The sequence below is a fragment of the Salmo salar genome, chromosome ssa07 (assembly GCF_905237065.1).
Source record: "Salmo salar chromosome ssa07, Ssal_v3.1, whole genome shotgun sequence".
Lineage (NCBI taxonomy): Eukaryota > Metazoa > Chordata > Actinopteri > Salmoniformes > Salmonidae > Salmo > Salmo salar.
The window spans coordinates 38,847,825-38,862,157 of record NC_059448.1 but is presented as its reverse complement, the minus strand read 5'-3'; positions in this window follow the sequence as shown (position 1 = coordinate 38,862,157).

The following is a 14,333-nucleotide window of genomic DNA, read 5'->3' as shown; positions in this document are numbered from 1 at the left end:
GATGAGATTTGATGTTATAGTTCATTATACGGTAGCCAAACTAAACCCACCGTCTAGGATGATCCTGGTTCATACTTCCTATTCATTACTATACTGTACAGTCTTACGTCAGCTATGCACAATGAGTAGGGCCTAGCCCATATGCTAAATATTTTATAGATCTTAATTCATATTTATTCACACTCATACATGAATAATTATGAGGCATACAGTGACTTAAATATTGTGTGCATTCTATTGTAGGGTGTTCATGATGTGAGTGGACAAAATGTGTTTATGAATAACTAATGTTCTGTTAAATCTCTCTGCCATTTAATCTATTAATTTGCGCCCGGAGCAGAAAATGTAATATTGATGACTTTTTTGGTGCTGAAATATGTATGTGCAAATCATAATATTCAGTATACTACTCACCTTCATAATCAGGTATCGGTGAAAGAAAGCATCGACATCTGACTTGAGTGATTATAGATCACATGATGGGCTTGTAGTCGGGATACACCTAACGGGATACGCTAGGTATTAATTAAAGTTGACAGATGTTTTTAATTCCACCGTAGATACTAGCTAATAAATACCTTGTGAGTGCATGTATACGGTAGTGATACTTGCACAGGTTCCCACTGTGCCAGTTCAATACATGGTTAAATGCAAGGTTGACCTATTGTTGAGCAAGAAAATGAATTCCACGCTGCGACAGTCTACCACGTACTGACCATTGCAATACAAGACATACTGAGAGGGTTCTTCTCCATGTATTATCTACATACTATTAGCCTTTGGGTCTCTCATCCCTCTCATATAGATTACAATACACATGGTGATTCTCCATCATTTCTATGGCTGAATAAATAACAATATTTTTTGCTATTATATAGCTAAAGACGATGGCGCCGACAGAGATGTGTCACGCCCTGACCTGAGAGACCCTTTTTATGTCTCTATTTAGGTTTGGTCAGGGTATGATTTGGGTGGGCATTCTATGTCCTTCTTTCTATGCTTTGTATTTCTTTGTTTTGGCCTGGTATGGCTCTCAATCAGGGACAGCTGTACATCGTTGTCGCTGATTGGGAGTCATACTTAGGCAGCCTGTTTTCCTTTGGGGTTTGTGGGTAGTTATTTTCTGTTTTGTACATTTTGTGACCTGACAGAACTGTTGGCTGTCGTTCATTTTCTTGTTTTGTTTGAAGTGTTTCTTATTATTAAATCATTAATATGAACACTCACCACACTGCGCTTTGGTCCCCTTCTTCTACAAATGACAAGCGTTACAAGATGGCAGCATCGCGACTAGCTCTTAGAAAACGTTGCAGTATTTTGTTTTTTATGTACAATTTTTTTTACATTATTAGCTCAGGAAATGTTTTGTGTCATTACATACAGCCAGGAAGAACTATTGGATATTAGAGCAGTGGTAACTCACCAGAACTACCAGTATTACAAACAGGAATACGACTTCCCTGGAGCAGATCCTTTGTTCACTCTCCCCAGAGCAATTTAACTTATTCCAGAGACCGACCCAAAACAGGAGAGGAGAGGCACTCGAGGCGGCTTGCTGGTTCGACTTAGGAGGCGCACACACCACCCACTGCTTCCGAGTATATTACTCGCTAATGTTCAGTCTTTGGATAATAAAGTTGATGAGCTTAGAGCAAGGATTTCTAACCAGGGAGATATCAGGGCCTGTAACATACTTTGTTTCACGGAAACCTGTTTCTCTTGGGATCCTCTGTCGCAGTCAGTAAAGCGAGCAGGATTCTCTCAGTACATCATGCAGACAGGAATAAATATCTATCTCTTCGGGAAGCAGAAGGGTGGGGGGAGGGGGGTTTGTGATTAACGTGGTGTAATTCTAGGAACAAACAGGAACTCAAGTCATTTTGTTCACCCGACCTAGAGTACCTCACAATTCAATGCCGACCATATTATCTCCCAAGAGAATTCTCCTCCATCATCGCTACGGCTATTTACATCCCACCTCAAGCCGAAACCTCAACGGCCCTCAAAGAACTTCACTGGACTTCATGCAAACTGGAAACAGCATATCCTGAGGCTGCATTTATTGTAGCTGGGGATTTTAACAATGCAAATCTGAGGACTAGGCTGCCGAAATTCTACCAACATATTGACTGTCCTACTCGCGCTACTAATACTCTCGACCATTGCTATTCAAACTTCCGGGATGCTTACAAGGCCCTCCCCCGGCTTCCTTTCGGGAAAAAATCTGACCACGATGCCATCTTGCTCCTCCCGTCCTATAGGCAGAAACAGGAAGTGCCGTGCTTCATACTATCAAAACACTGGTCTGACCAATCGGAATCCACGTTTCAGGATTGTTTTGATCACGTGGACTGCGATATGTTCTGGGTAACGTGCGAAAATAATCTAGACGCATACACGGATAGGTGACTGAGCTCATAAGGAAGTGTATAGGAGATGTAGTACCCACTGTGACTATTAAAACCTACCCTTACCAGAAACCGTGGATAGATGGTAGCATTCACACGAAACTGAAAGCGCGAACCACCGCATTTAACAATGGCAAGGCGACTGGTAATATGGCAGAATACAAACAGTGTAGTTATTCACTCCGCAAGGCAATCAAACAAGCTAAACGTTACTATAGAGATGAAGTGGAGTCGCAATTCAATGGCTCAGACAAGAGACATATGTGGCAGGGACTAAAGACAATCACAGACTACAAAAGGAAAACCAGCCACGTCGCAGACACCGACGTCTTGCTTCCGGACAGGCTAAACACATTCTTTGCACGTTTTGAGGATAACATAGTGCCACCGATGCGGCCCGCTACCAAGGACTGTGGGCTCTCCTTCTCCGTGGCTGACGTGAGTAAAACATTTAAATATGTTAACACTTGCAAGGCTGCCGGTAGTGATTGCATCCCTAGCCGTGTCCTCAGAGCATGCGCAGACCAGCTGGCTGGTGTGTTTATGGGCATATTCAATCTCTCCCTATCCCAGTCTGTTGTCCTCACATGCTTCAAGATGGCCACCATTGCTCCTGTACCCAAGAAGGCAAAGGTAACTGAACTAAATGACTGTCGCCCTGTAGCACTCACCTCTGTCATCATTAAGTGCTTTGAGAGACTAGTCAAGGATCATATCACCTGTACCTTACATGCCACCCTAGACTCACTTCAATTTGCGTACCGCCCCAATAGACGATGCAATTGCCATCACTCTGCACACTGGGTCCTGGACTTACTTACGGTCCTGCACTCCGCTGATCTTCAACACTGGTGTCCCACAAGGGTGTGTGCTCAGCCCCCTCCTGTACTCCCTGTTCGCCCATGACTGCGTGGCCATACACGCCTCCAACTCAATCATCAAGTTTGCAGACGACACAACAGTAGTAGGCTTGATTACCAACGATGATGAGACAGCCTACAGGTAGGAGGTGAGGGCTCTGGGAGTGTGGTGCCTGGAAAACAACCTCTCACTCAATGTCAACAAATCAAAGGAGATGATCGTGGACTTCAGGAAACAGCAGAGGGTGAACCCCCCTATCTACATCGACAAGACCGCAGTGGAGAAGGTGGAAAGCTTCAAGTTCCTTGGCATACACATCACTGACAAACTGAAACGGACCACCCACACAGACAGTGTGGTGAAGAAGGCGCAACAGAGCCTCTTCGACCTCAGGAGGCTGAATAAATTTGGCTTGTCACCTAAAACCCTCACATTATTTTATAGATGCACAATTGAAAGCATCCTGTCAGAATGTATCACCACCTGGAATGGAAACTGCACCGCCCGCAACCGCAAGGCTCTCCAGAGGGTGGTGCGCTCTGGACCAACGCATTACCGGGGTCAAACTACCCGCCCTCCAGGACACCTACAGCACCCAATGTCACAGGAAGACCAGAAAGATCATCAAGGACATCAACCACCCGAGCCACTGCCTGTTCGCCCTGTTGTCATCCAGAAGGCGAGGTCAGTACAGTGCATCAAAGCTGGGACCAAGAGACTGAAAAACAGCTTCTATCTCAAAGCAATCAGACTGTTAATTAAACAGCCATCACGACCACATTAGAGGCTGCTGCCTATAGGCATAGACTAGGAATCACTGGCCATTTTAAGGAATGGATCACTGGTCACTTTAATAATGTTTACATATCTGGCATTACTCATCTCATATGTATATACTGTATTCTATACTAACCTACGGTATCTAAGTCACTTAATAATGTTTACATATCTTGCATTACTCATCTCATATGTACAAATGCTGATTTTCTACATTTGCCCACTTACAAAGAAATGATCAGTCTATAATTTTAATAGTAGGTTTATTTGAAGAGTGAGAGACAGAATAACAACAAAAAAATCCAGAAAAACGCATGTCAAAAATGTTATAAAATGATTTGCATTTTAATGAGGGAAATAAGTATTTGACCCCTCTGCAAAACATGACTTAGTACTTGGTGGCAAAACCCTTGTTGGCAATCACAGAGGTCAGATGTTTCTTGTAGTTGGCCACCTAGTTTGATGCGGTGAAGTTGTCCTGTCCCCTTAGCAGAAAAACACCCCCAAAGCATAATGTTTCCACCTCCATGTTTGGCGGTGGGGATGGTGTTCTTGGGGTCATAGGCAGCATTCCTCCTCCTCCAAACACGGTGAGTTGAGTTGATGCCAAAGAGCTCCATTTTGGTTTCATCTGACCACAACACTTTCACCCAGTTGTCCTCTGAATCATTCAGATGTTCATTGGCAAACTTCAGATGGGCATGTATATGTGCTTTCTTGAGCAGGGGGACCTTGCGGGCGCTGCAGGATTTCAGTCCTTCACGGCGTAGTGTGTTACCAATTGTTTTCTTGGTGACTATGGTCCCAGCTGCCTTGAGATCATTGACAAGATCCTCCCGTGTAGTTCTGGGCTGATTCCTCACCGTTCTCATGATCATTGCAACTCCACGAGGTAAGATCTTGCATGGAGCCCCAGGCCGAGGGATATTGACAGTTCTTTTGTGTTTCTTCCATTTGCGAATAATCGCACCAAATGTTGTCACCTTCTCACCAAGCTGCTTGGCGATGGTCTTGTAGCCCATTCCAGCATTGTGTAGTAGGTCTACAATCTTGTCCCTGACATCCTTGGAGAGCTCTTTGGTCTTGGCCATGGTGGAGCATTTGGAATCTGATTGATTGATTGCTTCTGTGGACAGGTGTCTTTTATACAGGTAACAAGCAGAGGTTAGAAGCACTCCCTTTAAGAGTGTGCTCCTAATCTCAGCTCGTTACCTGTATAAAAGACACCTGGGAGCCAGAAATCTTTCTGATTGAGAGGGGGTCAAATACTTATTTCCCTCATTAAAATGCAAATCAATTCATAACATTTTTCACATGCGTTTTTCTGGATATTTTTGTTGTTATTCTGTCTCTCACTGTTCAAATAAACCTACCATTAAAATTATAGACTGATCCTTTCTTTATCAGTGGGCAAACGTACAAAATCAGCAGGGGATCAAATACTTTTTTCCCCCACTGTATACACTTTTTTTCTATACTATTCTACTGTATCTTAGTCCGTTCCGCTCTGACATCACTTGTCCATATGTAAACTCAGCAAAAAAAGAAACGTCCTCTCACTGTCAGCTGCATTTATTTCAGCAAACTTAACATGTGTAAATATTTGTATGAACATAACAAGATTCAACAACTGAGACATAAACTGAACAAGTTCCGCAGACATGTGATTAACAGATATTGAATAATGTGTCCCTGAACAAAGGGGGGGGGGGTCAAAATCAAAAGTAACAGCAGTATCTGGTGTGGCCACCAGCTGCATTAAATACTGCAGTGCATCTCCTCCTCATGGACTGCACCAGATTTGCCACTTTTTGCTGTGAGACGTTACCCCACTCTTCCACCAAGGCACCTGCAATTTCCAGTACATTTCTGGGGGAATGGCCCTAGCCCTCACCCTCCGATCCCACAGGTCCCAGATGTGCTCAACGGGATTGAAATCCGGGCTTGCATACTATTACAGACAGAAGCAACAATGCTAGTACCAATATGTACAGACAATCGTCTAAAGATATATTCCCCCCTCTTGCAGGAAATCACGCACAGAACGAGCAGTATGGCTGGTGGCATTGTCATGCTGGAGGGTCATGTCAGGATGAGCCTGCAGGAAGGGTACCACATGAGGGAGAAGGATGTCTTCCCTGTAACGCACAGCGTTGAGATTGCCTGCAATGACAACAAGCTCAGTCCGATGATGCTGTGACACACCGCCCCAGACCCTGATGGACCATCCACCTCCAAATCGATCCCGCTCCAGAGTACAGGCCTCGGTGTAACGCTCATTCCTTCGATGATAAATGCGTATCCAACCATCACCCCTGGTTAGACAACACCGTGACTCGTCAGTGAAGAGCACTTTTTGCCAGTCCTGTCTGGTCCAGCAACGGTTGGTTTGTGCCCATAGGCGACGTTGTTGCCGGTGATGTCTGGTGAGGACCTACCTTACAACAGGCCTACAAGCCCTCAGTCCAGCCTCTCTCAGCCTATTGCGGACTGTCTGAGCAATGATGGAGGGATTGTGTGTTCCTGGTGTAACTAGGGCAGTTGTTGTTGCCATCCTGTACCTGTCCCGCAGGTGTGATGCTCGGATGTACCGATCCTGTGCAGGTGTTGTTACACGTGGTCTGGCACTGCGAGCAAGATCAGCTGTCCATAAGATTTTTACGAATCTTATCTTTGAAAGACAGGGTTCTGAAAAAGGGACGTTTCTTTTTTTGCTGAGTTTGTGTAGTCTTAATTCATTCCTACTTCGATTTGTGTGTATTGGGTATATGTTGTGTAATCTGTTAGATATTATTTGTTAGATATTACTGCACTGTCGGAGCTAGAAGCACAAGCGTTTCGCTACATCAGCAATAACATCTGCTAATCACGTATATGTGACCAATACGATTTGATTTGATTAATGTACAGTGCAATACACTTCACTTGAAATGTATATATTTCCATAGTACATTGCTCTATGGTTACCACAGTCTATCCAGGCTGGTGAGCGTTTATGTTGCTGTTTCTGTCCTAAATACTTTACTTAGACAGAGGAAGAGAAGTTATGGGTTTGAACCTTGACCTTTTAGAATTCCCATAACACACCTCTAGTGCTCCACCAGTTACCACTCAGTGTGAAACATTACACCCAATAACTTTCTCCCGTTCAGGAAACCTGCCGGCTTCCAAAGGGCACATCATAAATATTGATTGCTAGGTGTTACTCTGCGTCATTTTATTCCCTGGTCGTTTTGCGGCGAATTGCGCTCATTCTTCAAAAGTTTTAATTTAGAGCGTTAATTGCCAAAAGCACAATAGGGGAGGGCCAAGTCGTAGCTGAATGTAAATGCGCTATTAATATGTTGTCGGCCAGGCTTTATTGCTCATGTTGCTGTGTATTTTATTCATAATAGAAAGGACGAGGGGCAAAGGGCCCAGCTAGCAGCTTCTGAAAATACCAACGGAACGACAGGAAGGGAGAACCTGAGGTTGTTTTGTTCTTCCGCCTTAGAGAGAGGGGCGAATCGTGAATCCCGGATCCCCGCCCCGCCTTGGGCAGAACAAACCATGCTTATTAAAGGGGATCATGGCGGGGTGGAAGTGGGTCCTTCAGTTCTTTAGATCCTACAGTGCTACTACTTCTCATACATGGTGGGTACGGAGCTCCGGAACTAATTTCCAGTAAATCTCTATCTCCATGATTGTACTAATTAAATCGCCCCATGAGAGGTTTGCCCTTCTTCTCTTCTTGCATTCACAATCCAACCGCCTCCTCTTTTAAACACTGTGGGGTTATGAGTCAGTCAATGGGCTGAGCTGAGACAAGACCAGCATTAATGTGTGAAATTAAGCAAGTGTCCTCACTTTAAGTGGGATTTTAACTTGCATCCCTCTGATTCTTGAGGGGATTGGACGTGCCCACCCGCGTCTCCATGAGATGCACATCAATCAGCCCAGTGGTTGTTGTTGATGAAATAATTAGTTCCTGAACGAGCGTCCACTGCTAACACATTACAGATCAGCTCTCTCACCCTGAAACAAAAGGTGAAGGTGGTGTCTTTTGATTGATTTCCTGTGCGGAGATATGCAGTGGGGTTTGAAATGAACGACTGTATAAAAATAAATAATTCAAGTACCGAGCTTTATTGTATGCTCAAAATAATGGGGAAATTATAAACATTTATAGTAATACAATTGCTCAGAGAAAGAGATTTTGTTTAAAGATTGTTTTGAATAAAGTAGTCAAAAGTGTAGTATTTGGTCTCACATTCCTAGCACGCAGTGACTACTTCACACTCGTGCATTTGCAGTCCATTTTGGTTACGTTTCAGATTAGTTTGTGGCCAATAGAATTGAATGATAAATAATGTATTGTTTCATTTTGGAGTAAATTTTGTTGTAATCATTTTGGAGTAACTTTTTTTGTAAATAAGAATTGAATATGTTTCTAAACACATATACAATAATGTGTATGCTAACATGATTATGGATAATCCTGAATGAATTGTGAATAATGATGAGTCATAAAGTTACAGAGGGTTCGAAGATCATACGTCCAAGACATGATAACCTCACCTGTTATTGGTAATGGTGAGGTTAGCATGTCTTGTGAGTATGATCCTTATTCCCCATCTTTTTGAGCAGTTAATATAGCTCAGTATTTGAATTATTTATTTTATACAGTCATTATTGCCCATCTTTATAAAGGATGTCAATAATTTCAGACATCACTGTATATCTGTGGTATACAAGGAAGTTAGTTCAGTGATCTTTGGGTAATATTTCTAGTTTACACCAGTGTTATCAGTGATATGCCATGTCTGTCAACATGCCAAACATGCCTAGGGGTGGTTTTAACACAGTAGAGGAGGATAGGCCGGTGTAGCATTTAATTCTAGGAATACAAATCTAAGGAATGAAACATCAAACAGCAATTTGACATGTCTGTCAGAGCAAATACTGTGAGAAGGGAACTACTGTAAGATAGAATTTATCCTCACTGCTTGGTATAACACAGACATAGCAGCCAGGTTAGCTACACATTTGACACATTGAGGCCACGCTGAAAGTAAATATTCAGAAACCTTCAGATAAAAAAAGTCAAATCTATGTCTTAATGTAGTTGTTTCCAGAATACGTTGATGTGGATCCCTTATCCAGTACTGTGGTTTTCAGGATAGAAAAGGGGCCAGATTCAATAGATTTGATCATACATTAACACATCAAATCAAATGTATTTATATAGCCCTTCGTACATCAGCTGATAAAGTGCTGTACAGAAACCCAGCCTAAAACCCCAAACAGCAAGCAATGCATGTGAAAGAAGCACGGTGGCTAGGAAAAACTCCCTAGAAAGGCCAAAAACGTAGGAAGAAACCTAGAGAGGAACCAGGCTATGAGGGGTGGCCAGTCCTCTTCTGGCTGTGCCGGGTGGATATTATAACAGAACATGGTCAAGATGTTAAAATGTTCATAAATGACCAGCATGGTCAAATAATAATAATCATAGTAGTTGTCGAGGGTGCAACAAGCACGTCCGGTGAACAGGTCAGGGTTCCATAGCCGCAGGCAGAACAGTTGAAACTGGAGCAGCAGCACGGCCAGGTGGACTGGGACAGCAAGGAGTCATCATGCCAGGTAGTCCTGAGGCATGGTCCTAGGGCTCAGGTCCTCCGAGAGAAAGAAAGAAAGAGAGAAAGAGAGAATTAAGGACATAGCTTCAGTGCATTCTTTGAATACAGAAGTCAGTCCACACAAATGTATCGGAATAAGGCACATATGTTATACAGTATACCACAAAGGTAGGATAGATTGCATCAGGACCTTGGACAGCTGTGCATAGACATCAGCGTTGTATTCCAAAAACTATACTCAGCTTTAGCGACCCACGCATCAGTGGCGTCCTAACAACTACACACAGCTCAAATTTCTTACAGCTATTTGTGTTCGAAGTAGCCAACAGAGCTATTGACATGACACTCGACTTATCCCACTTCTGTAAAACTCCACTGGTCAGTATTTGTCCTCTGCCAGAGTTTGTTCAGCGGCCACCCCGCCACTTGTCTGAAGTGATTATGCTTATCTCCATGCAGAGGTGCACCGTGTTGAGCCCCATATCCTATCCTCAGTGGCACACAGCAACGCTGTCCCTCCAGCCACAGATATGTTGATTTAGCCTGTGTGCGCGTGCGCGTGTGTGTGCACGTGCTTGTGAGTGTGATGGTTGGCCAGAGGACCCTGGTGGTTTGATATGAAGAGGTCACACATTAAGATGCATGCGTGCACAGTCAACACTGTAATCCCTTAATAAAGAGAAGGGCTTTGCTAAGATTAGACACCTTCTGAAGCACACCTCCTGAAGCTATGTCCTTTTCTCCAACCACTATCTTTGGCATTTGATATCATGTTTGACTGAGAAGTGTGGTAAAATGCTTACAGCTGTTTAGTCCGTCCAATAGCATTGGCATTTATCATGTTTGGTTGAGAAATGTCAATTTTGCTACTTTGAGCAAGTTAGGCCTAACTAACTATTAGTTTCGCTCTCAGCTAGCGGGCGCTAATATATTAGCCGGATAGCTAGCTGAACACTCATTAGAAGCTTGTCTGTTGTCTGCATTTTGTACTGAACTAGCGAGTTTGTGTGTTGTTTCTGCTTTTCATTCTATTAGTGTTTTTCTGGAAAATGATAGGTACTCATACTGTGGATACAAGGTTGACTTCTCTTTCGGCTAACTGGCACCCACTGTACAGTATACTGTTGGCTAGCTATCTAGCTGTGCACAATGTGGCTTGCCTAATTAAGAGAAAAATGACAATTTTCTACCTGCTTTCAGTTTCTCCCGTCAGATCTTGTCTGGTATGGTAATACCAGTGTCTATCTTAAACAGGTAAATTATGTCCTTCTCTTGTGGCAAGAACAAGTAAGGTGAGGCAGAGAATTAGCCTCATAAATTATAGAATTCCCAATGTGGATTCATAATGACTAATGGCGTGATTTACTAAGCATTTGTACCTGGTATTCTCAGACGGGAACATTGCAAAAGACCAAAAGCTTGATATATGAAACATATTCACTTGAATGTCATTCATTCTCTTAATTCACCTCCAAATAATACTTTTTTAAAAAGTTATCTTAATCTAAAATAACTGGCTCAAACATTGGACTAGAGTGAACAAATTCAGTTTGCAAAAATGAACTTCCACTGGAGGCTGAGAGACTTTTACAGTGATCTCCGTGGAGAGGACTCAAAGACAGACATTTGTGTTCAATGACTTGATCAGTAAATTTTCAGTGTTTGAAATGTTTGCCCTGAAAAATGTAGCTCAAAGTTTTAGATAAACTGTGTGTGTGTGTGTGTGCATGCGTGCGTGCGTCAGTGGAGGCTCCTCAGAGGAGGAAGTGGAGGATCATCCTCCTCAGTGAATTTCATAAAAATGTAAGTTGTAAAACATTTAAAAAGTTATAATTTTTAGATAAAACTATAGTAAATATAATCACGTCACCAAATAATTGATTAAAACACTATTTTGCAAAGGTCTACAGTAGCCTCAACAGCACTCTGTAGGGTAACATCATGGTGTAGCCGGAGAACAGCTAGCTTCCGTCCTCCTCTGGGTACATTGACTTCAATACAAAACCTAGGAGGCTCATGATTCTCACCCCCTTCTATAGACTTACACAGTAATTATGACAACTTCCGGAGGACGTCCTACAGCCTATCAGAGCACCTGCAGCATGAACTGACATGTTGTCCACCCAATCAAAGGACCAGAGAATTAATCTAGTACTGAAAGCATGGACAGACACATGGACAGACAGTGACACAGTTGTAAGTTCATAGGCTAGGTTGGCTCAACCTCATGATGGGTATAGGGAAAACTTGAGTATCATTTAGTAACCTAAACCGATCACTGTTACATTGAACTGGGTGAATGGAATAGTAATGAGAGTCATCCAATATGCTGTAATAGAAATACGGCCATGCTCATGAAAGAAAAGCGTCCTCCTCATCTTAAATGGCATTGACCGCCACTGGTGTGTGTGTGTGTGTACAGTGCATGTGTGAATGCTCGCTTATGTTTCCCCTCTCTGTCTGTGGTTACACACTCTGTAGGTGGTTAGGCAGCAGTGGCCGGAGGCTCACCTCCAATCAGATTTCAGGTATTTATAAACCGGCGGTGAAGAAGACGGATCACCAGCCCTCAAGCTGCCTGTGTCCCATCGTTCTCCAGTCTAGGCCAGCCTTCAAACATTCTCAGTCACTACCAAACGACATTCACGTTGCTTTCTATTGTGTTTCAATTTCTGGTTGAGTTCCGAGTCTTCATGGAGCGCTATTCTCTGGCAATTTGTAGCTAGTCACGTCCCATTGTATTTCAAATAAAGCTTTACGTTGTGTCACTTTAAATACATTCCCCCTTGCGTTTACTGTAGCCGGCTGTCTGCCACTGCATAATGGGTTCCATATGAATGTGTGTGTTGGTGGAACAACCGCACAGTATGGACAAATATAGGCTCGAGGTGAGCTGTGCCTGAGCTAGCAATAACAAGTGACAGGTATAAGCATGTGACACAACAGAGAGGTACCTCTGGTATAAGGTATAGCACTTAAACCATACATTTCATCCGGGAGCTAGTGACAATTTTGTGCTGTGCAAGATTTCTATGTCACAGAGCGCGAGATATACAACAGTATATTTTGAGCAATCGTTTTACCAAAAGAGTTTAAGTAAGCAAATGTAATCAGTTTCTTACTCTCATTCCCATTCAGGTTTTGTTTTCAGGCCATGTTTTAAGAAATGAGAACATGTGGTTGAACCCCATTTGGTTAATCCATGCAGCAACACACACACACACACACACACACACACACACACACACACACACACACACACACACACACACACACACACACACACACACACACACACACACACACACACACACACACCACATATTGGCAATGACCCTTGTGGGTTCAGAGGAATGTTCTCCCTATATGATGGATAGTCTCCGATATCCTTGGCCACTTTAAGACCCTTACATTCTGGATGCTCTACAAAAGAAAGCACACCAGGGACAACAATGCCTCTTCACATCCATAGAGTACTAAATCTCCACTATGATTCAAGTCCAGAAGAACAAAAACCCGCAGGGAAGGAGGGAAAATAAAGGCGCAATGGGGTATAGGGAATATACAGCTATTGAAGCAATGCCGTTTGAATATAACAATGGAGTGTTGCTAGGCTATGATGTAGCCTCAGTTGGCTGTACCAAGCACACAGGTATTATTTCATATTTCATATCATTTGAAGTGCTTGTAGTCAGTTGCTGGGTCGTGCACACACTGTGCATCATTCAGTGAACAGCGTAGAGGCTTATGCTCACTTAATGGTGTGGTTTGACTGTGTTGGATGGGATGTGCTTTACCTTCTAAAGAATTCTGACTGGGTTGTGTAAGTGGTTTGGGCACTTCCCATTCCTGGGCACTTCCCATTTCTCTCTCCTTTCATCCTCACAGATTCCTGTACCTTGCACTCCTGCTGCTGTTAGAGAAGAGGGAGGGAAAAGAGAGAGAATCGAGAGGGAACATTTGGAGCCTAAGTCAGGAGAGTCTAAGTAACCCAGAGTCAGGATGGCTCCTATGGAATTTGATATAATTCTACTTAAGTCCATCATCCTCCTTGTTCAAGGAGAAACAGCTGAACCCCATGGGTCACAGAAAAGGGAGGAAGGCTGTAGGATATAAATAGGCTCATTTCTCTGTTTTGATGAGCGATGCTGTCCTGGGTTTAGATCATCCCCCACTGAAAGAGAATAAAGAGCACCTCTTTTACCTCCACCCTTTGGAAACAATCTCGAAAGTCAGCCTCCAATGTCCTTCCAGTGGCTACTTGTGGTCAAAGGATAGACATAGAGTAATGAACTAGGTGCATGCATTTATGAACAATAAAGCTGAGAAGAGATATGCGGCAGAGTTTGACCACATCTGATTCTATAGATGACCTTATACACGACTGGACTATAGATACAGAAATAGCAATGGAGTATATGCTGCTAAATTACTAAACTGTATTATGTAGAAATGAATTGGCCATCTAGTCCCAAGACGATGCATTAGTCCCGGCAATGGATTATTATTTTACGAGGACCCATGTTTGAATAAATGCATGCTCCTCCAGTTTAAATTGGTGGTGATTTGCTCTGTTTTGTCGGCGTGAGTAATGGCGAGAGCTTTGCTGTTGTGGAGCTTTACTGTAAGTTTGCACTCTTTTTAATGAGATCTTGTGAAATATAACTGTAAA